This window comes from Pollicipes pollicipes, unplaced genomic scaffold (genome assembly GCF_011947565.3).
Source record: "Pollicipes pollicipes isolate AB1234 unplaced genomic scaffold, Ppol_2.1 Scaffold_4881;HRSCAF=5763_pilon_pilon_pilon, whole genome shotgun sequence".
NCBI lineage: Eukaryota > Metazoa > Arthropoda > Thecostraca > Pollicipedomorpha > Pollicipedidae > Pollicipes > Pollicipes pollicipes.
The window spans coordinates 10,419,218-10,431,981 of NW_023596576.1; positions in this window are offsets into that span (position 1 = coordinate 10,419,218).

Sequence of the window (12,764 nt, forward strand, 5' to 3'; positions counted from 1 at the left end):
AAATTCCAAATACGGACACAGTGCCAACGCATCTCACAACTGCGGCTGTAAATAGCAGGCCAGACTTCTATTTACGCAGCGGACTTCTCTGGAGGCAGCTGCGACGGTCCGTGGCCGGACATCCGTGCCCGTCGTTTGCCAGCTGAGTGTGAGCCACAGTGGATATCCCGGCACGCCAGCTTACAAGGAACGGCTGCTCAGAATAGAACGGGGTGTTCCGGTTGCTCAGAAGAAGTGATAGCGACGTGATTAATATTTATTCGCGCGAGCAACATGCTCCAGGATTTCCGAACCGCTGGGCCCATTGATGCCGCTGTAAAGGGCATGGGTTTTGTGTGGAAAGCTGGAAGCGCCTCACTGGAACAGTTCGCACCAATGTTTTATTATTTGTCAGCACTATATCTTGCCGCTACAGGGTGTTCTAATTCCCGTTTGCTTATCTCGTATGGGGCACGTTCGGTCGGCCGCGATGCTAGAAAAGTCCTCGGTTTAATATGGTGAATCGCCAAAGGCTGTCGAAATCGATAAACAGGGTTTTCCACGGGTCCTTTCATTTATCTGGGCCGGTTATCTAGTCTCTGATCTGTGACCGTTTTAAACTCCTGCCCGTCCTGTGCTTCCTGACCTCCCCAGGATTTTTAGCCAGAGCTCGCTGCTACCCTCTGTGCGATCTTTTTCACTATTAGTTTGGAGGTCCGATTAATCTGAGACCGTCACCGCTACCTCATCTTCTCGGGGTCCAGCCTGAGGACCGTGGTGCCATGTGTCTAATTTCACCTCTTTATTTAGAATAAGTAAGTGGCGAGCGAAGTGAGTAAGCGAGCGCTGGCATGCAGGTGAGATCAAACCCAAGTTCGTCTTGTTTGCTTGTTTTCAGGCAATTTGACAATTTCTCATGACCACGAAAGCGTATTGTGTCGAGGAATAGTTCAACAGAACCGTTTCGAGATCATGCCGTGATAGATTGATCCCTGTGGGTGTGGAAATCTTCATTCAAGGACCATGGGCGCAGGAGAGGCGTTTAAATCAAGATTGCCACAGCCGCGTGGTTAACTGTTCTATGTCGTACCCGAACACAGGCTTCACTGCTTTACATTTTTTTGTAAAGTGTAGATTGTAGCGAATTTTTGCTTTTTGTAAAATGAACTATATGTTTGTGGTTTGAGATGGTACTTTAGCTCAAGGCCGTTTTCAGCTCACATTTTTTGTTGACATAACGGCAATACAGCTTACGTAGTGCTCAAATTACGACATTGAGGTAAGCCGCTCTACTTGAGAGGAGATTGATGACCTTAACCCATAAAGACTGACCTGTCTGCTGTCAAAGAGTTGTAGGCTGGTAGATAAGAAAGATCAGAAGAAGAGTGCTTTTTGGCGATTGCTGTCAGCAAGTGGGTAGAGGGAAAAGCGAATAGGAGAAAAAAGTAGGCGGCTCGTCTATCGAACCCCTGCCGCTGCAAGATGACACTTTAAGTGTCAGTGTATTCAATGCTGTCGGTCAGGTCAGTGCTATTAGCGCTTAATGTCATCAATCTACGCTCGTTGCAGCTTGCAGCTGGCATTATACCTGACGGGCACAGGTCAGTAACACCGTTGGCATCCTACGCTACGGCTGACGTGCACATTCGGAAGACGCTGCACAGTTGACCGCAATTGGTGCATGGACGTCGGCCAGCAGCGAGACAGACGTGCAAGGAAAATACGAGCTGATCCAAATGCTGCAGCGGGTGAAGATAAATGCGTTGTCAGCAGTGCCTTCAACAGTTGTGCGTTTAATTTCAACTATTCGAGCATGTGGTGAAACGAGCTCGACTAGCCCGGCTACGCAGCTGGCGAAAATTAATACGTCTTCAATGGCTTTCAACAACTTTGTGGTTAACTGTAAATATTGCCGTTGTATGATTAATAGAGGCGGTGTTGGTATAGGTACTGGTTTCACGCCGGAATGTTTAACAATAGATTAGTTCTTTATGTTATTGTGGTCGTTAAACTTCTGTGATGCCAAAAAAACTTTAAGCTTGTGCAGGCTTTGTGGCTTTGTGAGGGAAGGGCGATATGGTGAGGAAAATATCCGATAACCACATGTGCCTTATCACGCGCATTACTGAATATTTTGAACACGCGCCCGGGTGACACATTGAATACCCTTCGCTCAGGTGGAGATCAAGCTGACCACGCTAAAATCTCAGGAAATAAGAGAGCTAGAGACAATACATTTACAGGGTGTGTTGGCCTGTACTTGAACTCACTGAGGTCAAAGTTTGAGGTTCCTAGTTTATGAGTTTCGGGTCAAATGAGGTCAAACGTAGTTAAACTCCAAGTTGGCGTTCAAAGTTCCCCAGAACCTAGACACCTGTTCTAAGAAAAATGTCACATGCTCATTAGGGCCAGTGACCTTACTTGCCTTTCTAAGGTCACGGTGACCAAAATCACACAATAATACTTTCAGTTTTGCATTTGAATAGCCGACAAAGATAACACTAAGCAATTTGTTCCTAATGACAAAGAGTGTTGACCTGGGTCACTGTAGGACAGTGACCTATTCTGACCTTTAAGAAGTCCATGGAAGACGTATTTCGCAGTTCCTGTTATCAATATAGTTGAAATGAGCACCAGAAACTACCCTACACAACAAGCCGTAGAATAATCAAACAGGTTGGTTTTGACCTTGATCTGACCTTCATACCTAATCCTAAACCAATGGCATTGTCCATTCAATTGTTGTGTTGCCTAAGAAAGTGTCTCAAAGATGTATGGCTTCATCTAACACTCCGTCGTTGCACTTGACTAAACGATTCACTAGAAACTGACTTCGCGGAATCCATAGCCTAAATTTGACCTGTCACGGGTCAGCGGCCTTACAAGGTGCATGTAAATTTTTGACAAAAACGATCCGTTATTCAACTGCCTACATCCATACCGATTTTGGTGCGCCTACACTACGCCGTTCGGAAACCATTCTCGAAAAACCTTCGGGGAGGAGGGTTAAATTGATCCCACCCGAGCGCATGTTATGAAAGGGCGTGAACTCGTCATATTCCAGATCCCTTGGTTTAAGATTGTATAATATCACACGAGGTCGGTAAAATAATTTTCAGGACTGGGGTCGCTGGTGAAATTTCTGGTGAACACCTGAGGTCGAAAGCAAAAATTCCAAAGCGACCAAGTACCTTGAAATTATTCCGGCCGAAGCGTGGCATGTTTTTCACGGAATGTCGTTGGATGTCTGCACGCAAAGAAAATTTAGTCATTCTTTCCAGTTGACTTGAGTTATGAAAACGAAGCGGCGGGCTATGAAAAGACAATTGAAGTGTTTATTCAGTCTAACCGTTATAATAAATAATGGGCCGCGATCTACAATCGTCGTCGTTATCAACACCGGAAATTTTCGGAATACACCATTCTAACATTAATGCCATTTATCCCCAATCGCTTCTCTGAGTGGTTATAAAGCTTTCGCAGCAACAACGGTAGTCCGAAATTAGTTCTAAAATTATAAACATGCTTTGTACAATTTTCATATATATATATATATATACATATATATATATATATATATATATATATATATATATATACGTATTATTCAAGTCGTGAGCGAGCAGTGTGTGACCTTCGTCATGGCAAATACAACCACGTTTACAATGCCGCACTACGGGACACCGTTGTTTTGTGCAAGTCCATGTGAGTACATCTTACCAAGTCGAACTTGGAAAGAGCAGTCAAGCGGGCCTGCTAAAAACCATTCTATGTACCCCCGAATGCCCCATTTCTGGGGTTTTGATCAGATGCCGCGACGCCAAGTTGCGCCAAAGGCGCCCTGGACGTCAAACAACTTTGCATTTGCTTAGATTTAAAAGCTTCTCAAGCGACGGTGTCGAGAACGACGAAATGGTCGACCGTACATCAAACTCTCCTAAAACCACACTGTATATGCTATATGAGATTCCTTCCCTCCGGAAATGATATCAGTCTGGACAGAATGACATCCCCATCCCCTCGAAAACCTGCCGTACGTAAGCAGACGACTCGCCCCAGCGTTGTGGAAACGTGTCGGCCACCCAGATCAAGTTGAAAACCCCTACTAGAGACGCAGACGATCGGGTTGTCAGGTGTTTGAGCACGTCGTTTGCAATATTGTCCATGCCTGGTGCCGCGTCTCTTGAGCTAGTGACCGAAACTGTGAGCTCAGCCATTATGAGAACAGGGATGTACGTCTCCTTGTTATCTGAGTTAAAGCACAGAGGATAGCGCTCGCCTGGTGGCTTTGTGATGCATGGACACTGGATCAATTGAGCCCAGTTCGGACCGTCCTGCGATGCACGGTCCAATGCGTTTGCAAGCTCAGAATTGCCCGTCATAGCAATTCCTCTGACGGCCATTAATAGCAGATCTGATGGTTCCGCACATCAGCTGAGGGCATAGATTGGTCGATACCACTGATGAAGTCTTGCCATGAGAAGCACTTTGCCCCGCGGACTGGCACCCCGCCTGCATTCTCACCTTCTGAGACGCGATAAGGTTTGGTGGCGTCGAAGAACGACTAAAACGTTTAGGAGTCTTTTCCTAGTTCGGATGGCAGCCACGCAATCATCCATTCACCATGGCACCGGAGCACGGCTGGGTTTGCATGACATGGCCGAGATTGATGTCCTGGCGGCTAAAAGAATGGCGTGGTTGACAGAATGTATGAGCACTATAGCCGTGTCAGCACCTCCGGGCTCAACACTGAGGACGTATTCAGTTGTAAGCTTTCCTCAGCCGGCCCTCCGAAGGTCCCACTGGCACCGTCTGACTCCCGGGTGGGGACCATTCAGATGAAGTCAGATTCGACAGTGGCACTCATCTCACCCTGGCGATGATCCTAGTCTGGCAGCCATCCACATCTCAAGGGAACTGTGCGCCTAAAGTTGGAGTGCCTATTAAAAGACCAATGGCTGAGGTGATTACAGATGGCAGTGATGTACGCGCGTGGTGATCAGTACTCAGAACACACGAGCTGTGCAGGACGTCCTCGAGACGACACGACAGCCTGTGCCGCCTGTGTAGTCGATGCCCAGACCCGCTATGTGCACTTCAATCACCAACGAGGAGAAAAGGGTGCGGCAACTGATCAAATGAATGCTGGAGGGCCGAGATGTCACGCTCTTCTCTAGGTCGTAAATATGCGGAACAAACAGCTGGTTTTAACGAGCCAAGATCACTATCACCAGAGCTGCTTGCATAGCGATTTGGACGCTTACGCTTACGCACGGGACTCCGTGGTGGGCTAAGATTGCGGTATCACTATGGGCGAAGGCGTGTGTACCAACATACTTTCGGAATATGCTGTAGCACTTCACAGAGCGAGTGGTGTGCGGAGCGAACTTTGTTCTTGCAGACATGTCACAACTGGTCTTCTGGAGTGTAAAATCCTCTGCAAGTCGATCAGGTCGAGTCCAAAACATCCCTTTCGCAAAATGGCCGGTCGTGTCATAAGGCTACCAATGTGCCGATAAACACTCACGGGAAAGGTAAAATCAGGGAACAGAGTCACTCCTCTTTTCAAAATGAGACTCGACTCCCGTCCTTGAGCTGAAGCATAGCTTCCATTGCTGGACGTCGCGGTTTACTGTGAAGGCGGACTCTGATCGCACTCTCAGGCGGGGGGCTTCGGACTCCCGCCGTCGGAGGGGGACACTGGCCAAAGGGGAGCGCTCGATTCCTGCCGCGTCTGACAGGGAACGACATCTAGTCCCCATCTGCAACTCTAGCGGTGACATTGGGAAGGAGGGGGGGGGGGGGGGCATCGCCCCCAGCGTAAGAGGCGGCGCTCTTTGAGGAGGTTCGAGGCGGTTTCCCCGTCTCGAAGCAAACCCTACCCAGAAGCCTGTGTTCGCCCGGGGGACACGGTAGCGGCGGGGGGATACCCGGCCGCCACCAGACTGAACCCCGTAAGCTGCCGCTCGCAAAGGGCGGGGGCGGACGCCCTGCGCCCAGCTCCAGGCGAGTTTCCGGGGTTTTCAATTCTGTGGCGGATCCCCAAGCCGATTCGCTTAATTATGCTCGCGAATGTAACGTAAATGCAACAGGTTTACTTTTAATTTAGATCAGTCACAATGAGTTTGAAGATATATGACGAGAGAAACATCCAAAACAATTGAAGAATATCCAAAACAATTAAAGCTCACCTGGACCAGAAATAATCCTTTTGAAATGTGGCAGATTATATTCACTTTTTGTTAACGTTCAGCAGAATATTTTGTCAGTGAGATATCAGCTAGGCCCGAGTATGGGGCAGATCACAACGAATTAGCAATGACTTTGCCTGTCGCAAAATTATAACAAGGGCCGAGATTGGGTAGTTTAAACTTCGGCATTACGCGATTCAGAAGACGTATTACTTTTAAAAACGTGTAACAGAGATACTGTTCTACAATATGCTATTCCCGTTCATGCCGAGAAATATGCCACTAACTTAAGTCACTTTACTTCACTGTTGTTTTCAAATGACATCAATTAATTTAAGGAAGCACTTTTGCTAAATTAGAGTAGAAACTGCACAGTACTTTAAAGGAAAAGCTGTTCGTCAGCGAGATGAAGCAAAAACCTTGCGAAGCAGAATGGACACAGCGTATCTGGCCTTTAAAGCTAACAAGTCGGTTTTAAAGGTGCAATTACTGTAAAAAAGAAATCGGGACAAAAGCAAACAGCAAGAAGATGACAACAAGGGTGTGGCAAAGTTTATTAGACAATCTGATTGAGCGTTCTCGAATATAGTGGCATGAGGAGGACGGGAAAAATTCCAAGTACTTTTTATCTTAAGAAATTGTTTCGATTGGTATATTTTCCAGTTCGGAACATTGCTCGGAGGCCCGTGCCACATATCGAAAAAGGAGGTCAAACAATTACAAAATGAGTAATATTTGTGTAACCATTTCCTAAAACACTTAAAAATATGCCGTGGCTGATGTAATTGTACCAGACTTAGCGTTTGCATGGAATGTTTACTTGACTTTGAGGCACAATTAACCGTACAAGAGCTGACTTACAGCAATACAGGACATAGAAAAGGCAGAATCATTGAATACAACGACTTTTTAGTCGATTTCTTCAATATTCTGGAAGAAATTGAGTTCGTTTTGTATCGAGCATATTTCATTGTGTCTTGCAAGGAGTAGCATTTCCGATGCTGATATAAAATTTTGATACCCAAAAGAGCCAACCGAAGCACTAACTGAAAAGATGACTCCCGCTGCCCCTACTGCACGTCGATACGATATTATGTCGACAGTTCTTTCCAGTAGTATATTTGCAGAGGATAGATCGGCGAGAATAGTCGCTTTGCGTGTGATGTGGCAACAGGAGTAAATCTACAAGGCAGTCGGGTCTGATTATGACAGCAGATTTAGAGGCAGCAGGACCGATAGTCTGGAAAGCCTGAAAAAAGCAATGCGCACGCGCAGAACAATTAGACTTGAGCACAGACGCTATCATGTAGGTTAATACAATGTACAACAAAGAGCAAATTGGTGAAATTGGTGATAACATTTACCCGCATCAAGGAGCAGAACAAGGTGATCCCGTTTCCGGTTGCTCATTCAGCATAGCTGTAGAAAATCTTGCAACTCAAATAGCAAAGCCCAACGAACTGAGTGGTATTCAAATTGGGACAAACGTAGAAGTCCGTATCAGTCAACATGAAGATGATATCGTGTTGCTTTTAGATAGGCCTGATCGTTCGCTGTGAGGAACCAGACCTGAGCTCGCCGATTTTTCCCTGGCAGGCTTGTCAATTGGAACAAAACATCATGCGTGCCACTTGGTTCGCTTATACCAAAGGACACTTTAGAGCACTTCGGAATGAGTCGGCGAAATTGCAATTGTAGGCTTTCACGGTAGAAGCAGTATTCATCAAACCACGTGAGCGATTCCAGAGAAAAGTTTCCGCTGTTAGAAAATGATCTCAATGAAAAAGACCACATTCCACAAACGTAAAGAGGAATAATAATGAAAGGGCTATGCCGCTCTCATAACTGGTGCACCCTTATATGGTGTTCCGAACACCTTATCTAGCGTGCATGACGAAAGTCACAAAAATATTTTGCAGCTTCTTATGAAGTGAGAGACCGGATCCGACTGAAAAAATGCAGTTTAATCAGCACCATGGCACCATGGCCTCCATGTAATTAGCTGGACAGCCTTTATGCACAGTTGGCAACGGTTATGGTTAGAGGAAATGCTCTACAGTTGGATATATTGAAACATGCATCAGCTATCAGGAATTAAGCTCACTTATAACTATCGGTATACTTTTGAATGGAAAAGTCTGCCGCAGACAACACAATTTCTTTGTTCATCAAATATGCTCGTCAGTGCGTCATTGTTTGATCACGTTATCGTACCTTGCACGACATTGATTGAGAGACAACTGACGGTCGTTATATCTGGAAGTCGTGTTCACGAACGCCAGATATGAATGACTCGACAACCGAACTTTTTCTTGGTCTTGATCCCCGCTTGGCCAACGGAATGGCAGGATTTGAATGACGTTTTAATAGAATAGCGTCATGGATGCCTGGGTGATCTTGAAATAGTTTACCCTAAATAGTCTGCACATCTTCGCGGGTGTGTAGATCAGAAACGTGACGGGTTCAGGTTTTTAAAAGCGCAGGGCTATGAACTGCACCGAATGGTCTTCAAACACGTCTATTTCAGTTCAAAACCTCATACAAATATGAAATACACTTTACAACATTTGACAAACTCAACAGGCACTTAGACCATCATGGTATATGTGGAGCTGGTAGACCCTGAGAGACATTGCACTCCACTTATATCGGAAGTCGCATCTTAAGAAAGTCTTTTGGAAGGATATCATACAGCTGCTTATCCATTATAACGCTGCGTACAAACCAAACCTTGAGAGTTAGGAAGAGTAACTATGTAGATCTCTTAGTACACAAAGCTCAAAACATGTGTTTTACCATTGGATAATTGCGGTCTGTGGTTTATTGGATGTCTTTTTAATGCAGAAAATGCCGGCATGGTTACACGGGAAGGAATATAACGACAGTATCGTATTGCAAGGACATCCATGTGCTGTGACGCTTTCAGACGTCGCTTACCTTAGAAGACAGAAAATGCAGCCCATGAGATCCCCTCCGAAAGGCGAGATATTCCATTTAGATTAAATTTATTTTTTGCATCAGCCGGATTTTGCTAGCTACTGTTACTCGCTACTTGTTGGGGTGCTGCAGACAAAATTAATAACACATGTAAGAAAACGAAAGACAATGGGTCCACAATACTGACTTTTGTGGATGACGCCTACTACAAGTGAAAGAATTAACAAAAAATGTGTATCTACGATCTTACATTACAAAGTTATTAAATTATCCAGGTAGTCTCACAAAGTTGTGAGAAGGATAATAACGACTCATGTAATTATATTTACTGTACATATTTTTAACACCAGTGACTGCACCCTTTGTGAAAGCGACGACGAAATATCTCATCTCAACGACAATACCTGTTTTGGTATTGTCCTGCCGTGCAAGTCTTTTTCAGACAAAAATAAAGACATTAACTCAGTATCAAGTAGTTTTCCGGTTAGATGTACAGTCACAGGTTACTACAGGACACAAAGCCGATTCAGGTCTTGCTCAGTGCCACAGAATAAGCGGTGATTTACAAAGCTCGCAATAAAGGTAAAACACCTGGAGTTCCTCAAGTGATTGATATATTGAGAACATAAATACGAACACGCGATTCACCCACCGATTACAATTTTTTACATTGAAAGCAGTGAGAGATATTCTGATGTGGACATAATGCAACTCTAGGCGGCGTCTCGAGTGTGCATTAACGGGTCTCTGTTTGACGTCACAAAACATTTGACAGCGTCTCGAATCGGTGGCAAACTCCTGGTCATGTTCCGTTGATCTCAAATATGTTACCGTGAATTTTTCAAATGCGTGCAAGATAGGGCACTCTCAACACGCCCTCGGGTGTAGGTCAAATTTACCCTACACCGAACGTTTTTCCAGAATGGTTTGCGAATGGCTGTAGACAATGGAAGAACAGATCGTTTGGTACTAAAAATTTAGATGTACCTTGTAAGGCCGCTGACCAACGGCAGGTCCAAGTCAGCCCATGGATATTGCGAAGGGAATTTCTAGGGAATCTTTCAATCTGACGCAACAACGGAGAGTTATAGACGAAGCCATACACCCCCGCAACGCTTTCTTAGGCAACACAATGATTGAATGAACAATTTCCGTTGACATCAGGTCAGTTTTAAAAGTAGGGCTTGCTGTATTGGGTAGTTTCTAGTGCTCATTTCAAAGTTGTTGATAACAGATAATGAATAACCACATATACATTTTCCATGGACTTGCCAAAGGTCAGGATAGGACAATGACCTAAGATGACCCAGGTCAACATCTCGTTTTTGGGAACATACTGCCTAGCGCTATTTTTGTCGCTTCTTCAAACGCAATACTCAAAGCAGTCTTGTATAATTTTGATCGTCATGACCTTCGAAAGGTCAAAAAGGGTCACTGACCTTAAATGAACATGGGACCTTTTGCTTAAAACAGACATCTAGGTTCTGGGACATTTTAGAGACCAGTCTTGAAATTGGCCTTATTTAACCCTATTTGACTCGAAAGTCATGATCTAGGAACTCCAAACATCGACCAAGGTGAGTCCAGGTACAGGCCAAAAGGCCCTGTAAATCTAGTGTCTCTATCTCTCTTATTTCGTGAGATCTTCGTGGGGGCAAATAGACCCCCACCCGAGCGAAGGGTATCCAACCGGCGGCCCGGGCGCGTGTTAATACGAAGGCGCCTGTAAAGAAGCAAAATATCATTTCACATCATCAATGTAGCTGTGACAATAAATAAGGTAAACAGCGTGTGCGAGCATTTACTTATAAAAACACTGCTACTCATCAGGGATGTGCAGATAACCAATGTGAGAGTGCCGATAGTGTAGTGGCTAGGTGGTGGCACGGCGGGAATACCCGGCCGCCACCGGGCCGAACCCCGCGAGGTACCGCTCGCATGTGAGTGCTGAGGGCACACAGGCTGACTTGCCGGTCCGGCCCCGGCCGGTTTGGACCTGACCCTGAGACCGGCGACCGGCGCCCGCTGCCAGGCGGGGCCGGTCCCTCCAAAAGGCCGGCGCACTGATAATTTCAACTAAGTGGTGGTGACTAAGTTTTTTACAGGCGCCTTCGTATTTAGAGTGCGTTATCTTGCACATATTTGAAAATTAGATGGAACATATTTGTGACCGCCGGAGCATAAACATGAATTTGCCGCCGATTCGAGAGGCTGTCGAATGTATTATGACGTCAGACAGAAACCTGACACTGCACACTCGAGACGCCGCCTAGAGTTGCATTATGTCTACATCAGAATCTCTCTCACTGTTTTTCATGTCAAGACCGTCGCGAAGACCGGCCACCCGACCTGCCCCTGGCCCCAGGTGGGCTCACCGGTCATTAGAAGCACGCCGCCCAGGCGTCGGAGCGGGCTCAGATCTCGCTGTTTCGGTCTCTCCTGCTCGCTCCTCATGACTGGGAACCGCGCCGCGCTGCATTTAAGTGCTTGTCGACGAGGTCCATGGTTCGGACCCTGCTGGGGAGGGGACACTGTGTATTGGAAGCCCGCGAGAGCCCTGTTCGTGGCATGGTGATTCGTGAGCAGTTGTCTTGGTTTTCGACGCACAGGCTCCCCGACCATTGAATTGGAATCCCCCCCCCCCCCACCCCTGTTGTACTGCTGCTGAATCGCCCCTCCCCCCCCTCACCCTCTGTGCCACAGAAGACAACCCGCACGCTCAAAGTGCTGCCGCGAAGCCACCGGGCGCGAGTCCGCGGGAGCCAGTGCCCTGACTCACGAGGGGCTGGCCTAGCACTTCCTCGGTGCGAGCTAGGGCAGCTGGAACATCAGCTCCACAGTTGCAGCAGCAGGCGGACACCACACCCGACGGCTTCCCTCGGCGCCTGTCGCTCAACTTGCTTGGCTCCTGGCCAGTGCTGTACGAAGGCGGCGCCTGACAAGCCGGCTACCCGCGTGGGGGGTCGACAAGAGGCACCCACATGTTGGCAAATCCGGTCCGAGATTGTTGGTTGCTGTAGGTGGTAGCCGAGACTGACCCGTAAGGCGGCCACCTCAGCACTCAGGAGCCCTTTATCGCTCCTGTGGAGCCCAACGGAGCCCGGCAACCCTAATGAAACTAAAAGCTTGGGCCGAAGGGTCGCTGATCGCTACTCTGATCGAAGTCAGAGCCCTTGCGGGGGGGGGGGGGGGGGTACGTTTAGCCTGCATGCTCCCCTCTGGACGGAAGGGGCGCTTTGCAAGCCTCTCCATCCCCCGGCGGGACCATTGGAGCACTCGATACCTCGCCCCACGCCCCACCCACCCACCACGGAAAAGTACCGCCTCACCCAGTCTTCGACCACTGCGGTTTACACGGGCCTCATTTGGACACCTCGGCTGGCAGGTGACCGCGTTAGTGATCCATGTCGTGCACCGACCAATCATTATCGACTACCCCGTGACATACGTTTCGCGGCAGAAGCAACCTTCACTGACCCTCGGAACTGTTTTCATTTCACGCAAAACTCTCACGAAAGGTTATTGGAGGTCAGCATACAGATTTCATGTACCATGAATATATAAGAAGGATTCTTGGTGCTTAAAATGCTTGTACAACACATCGTTGCGCCAAATTTATATATGACGTGCTGGCTGGGAACGGATCAGTCAGCGGCG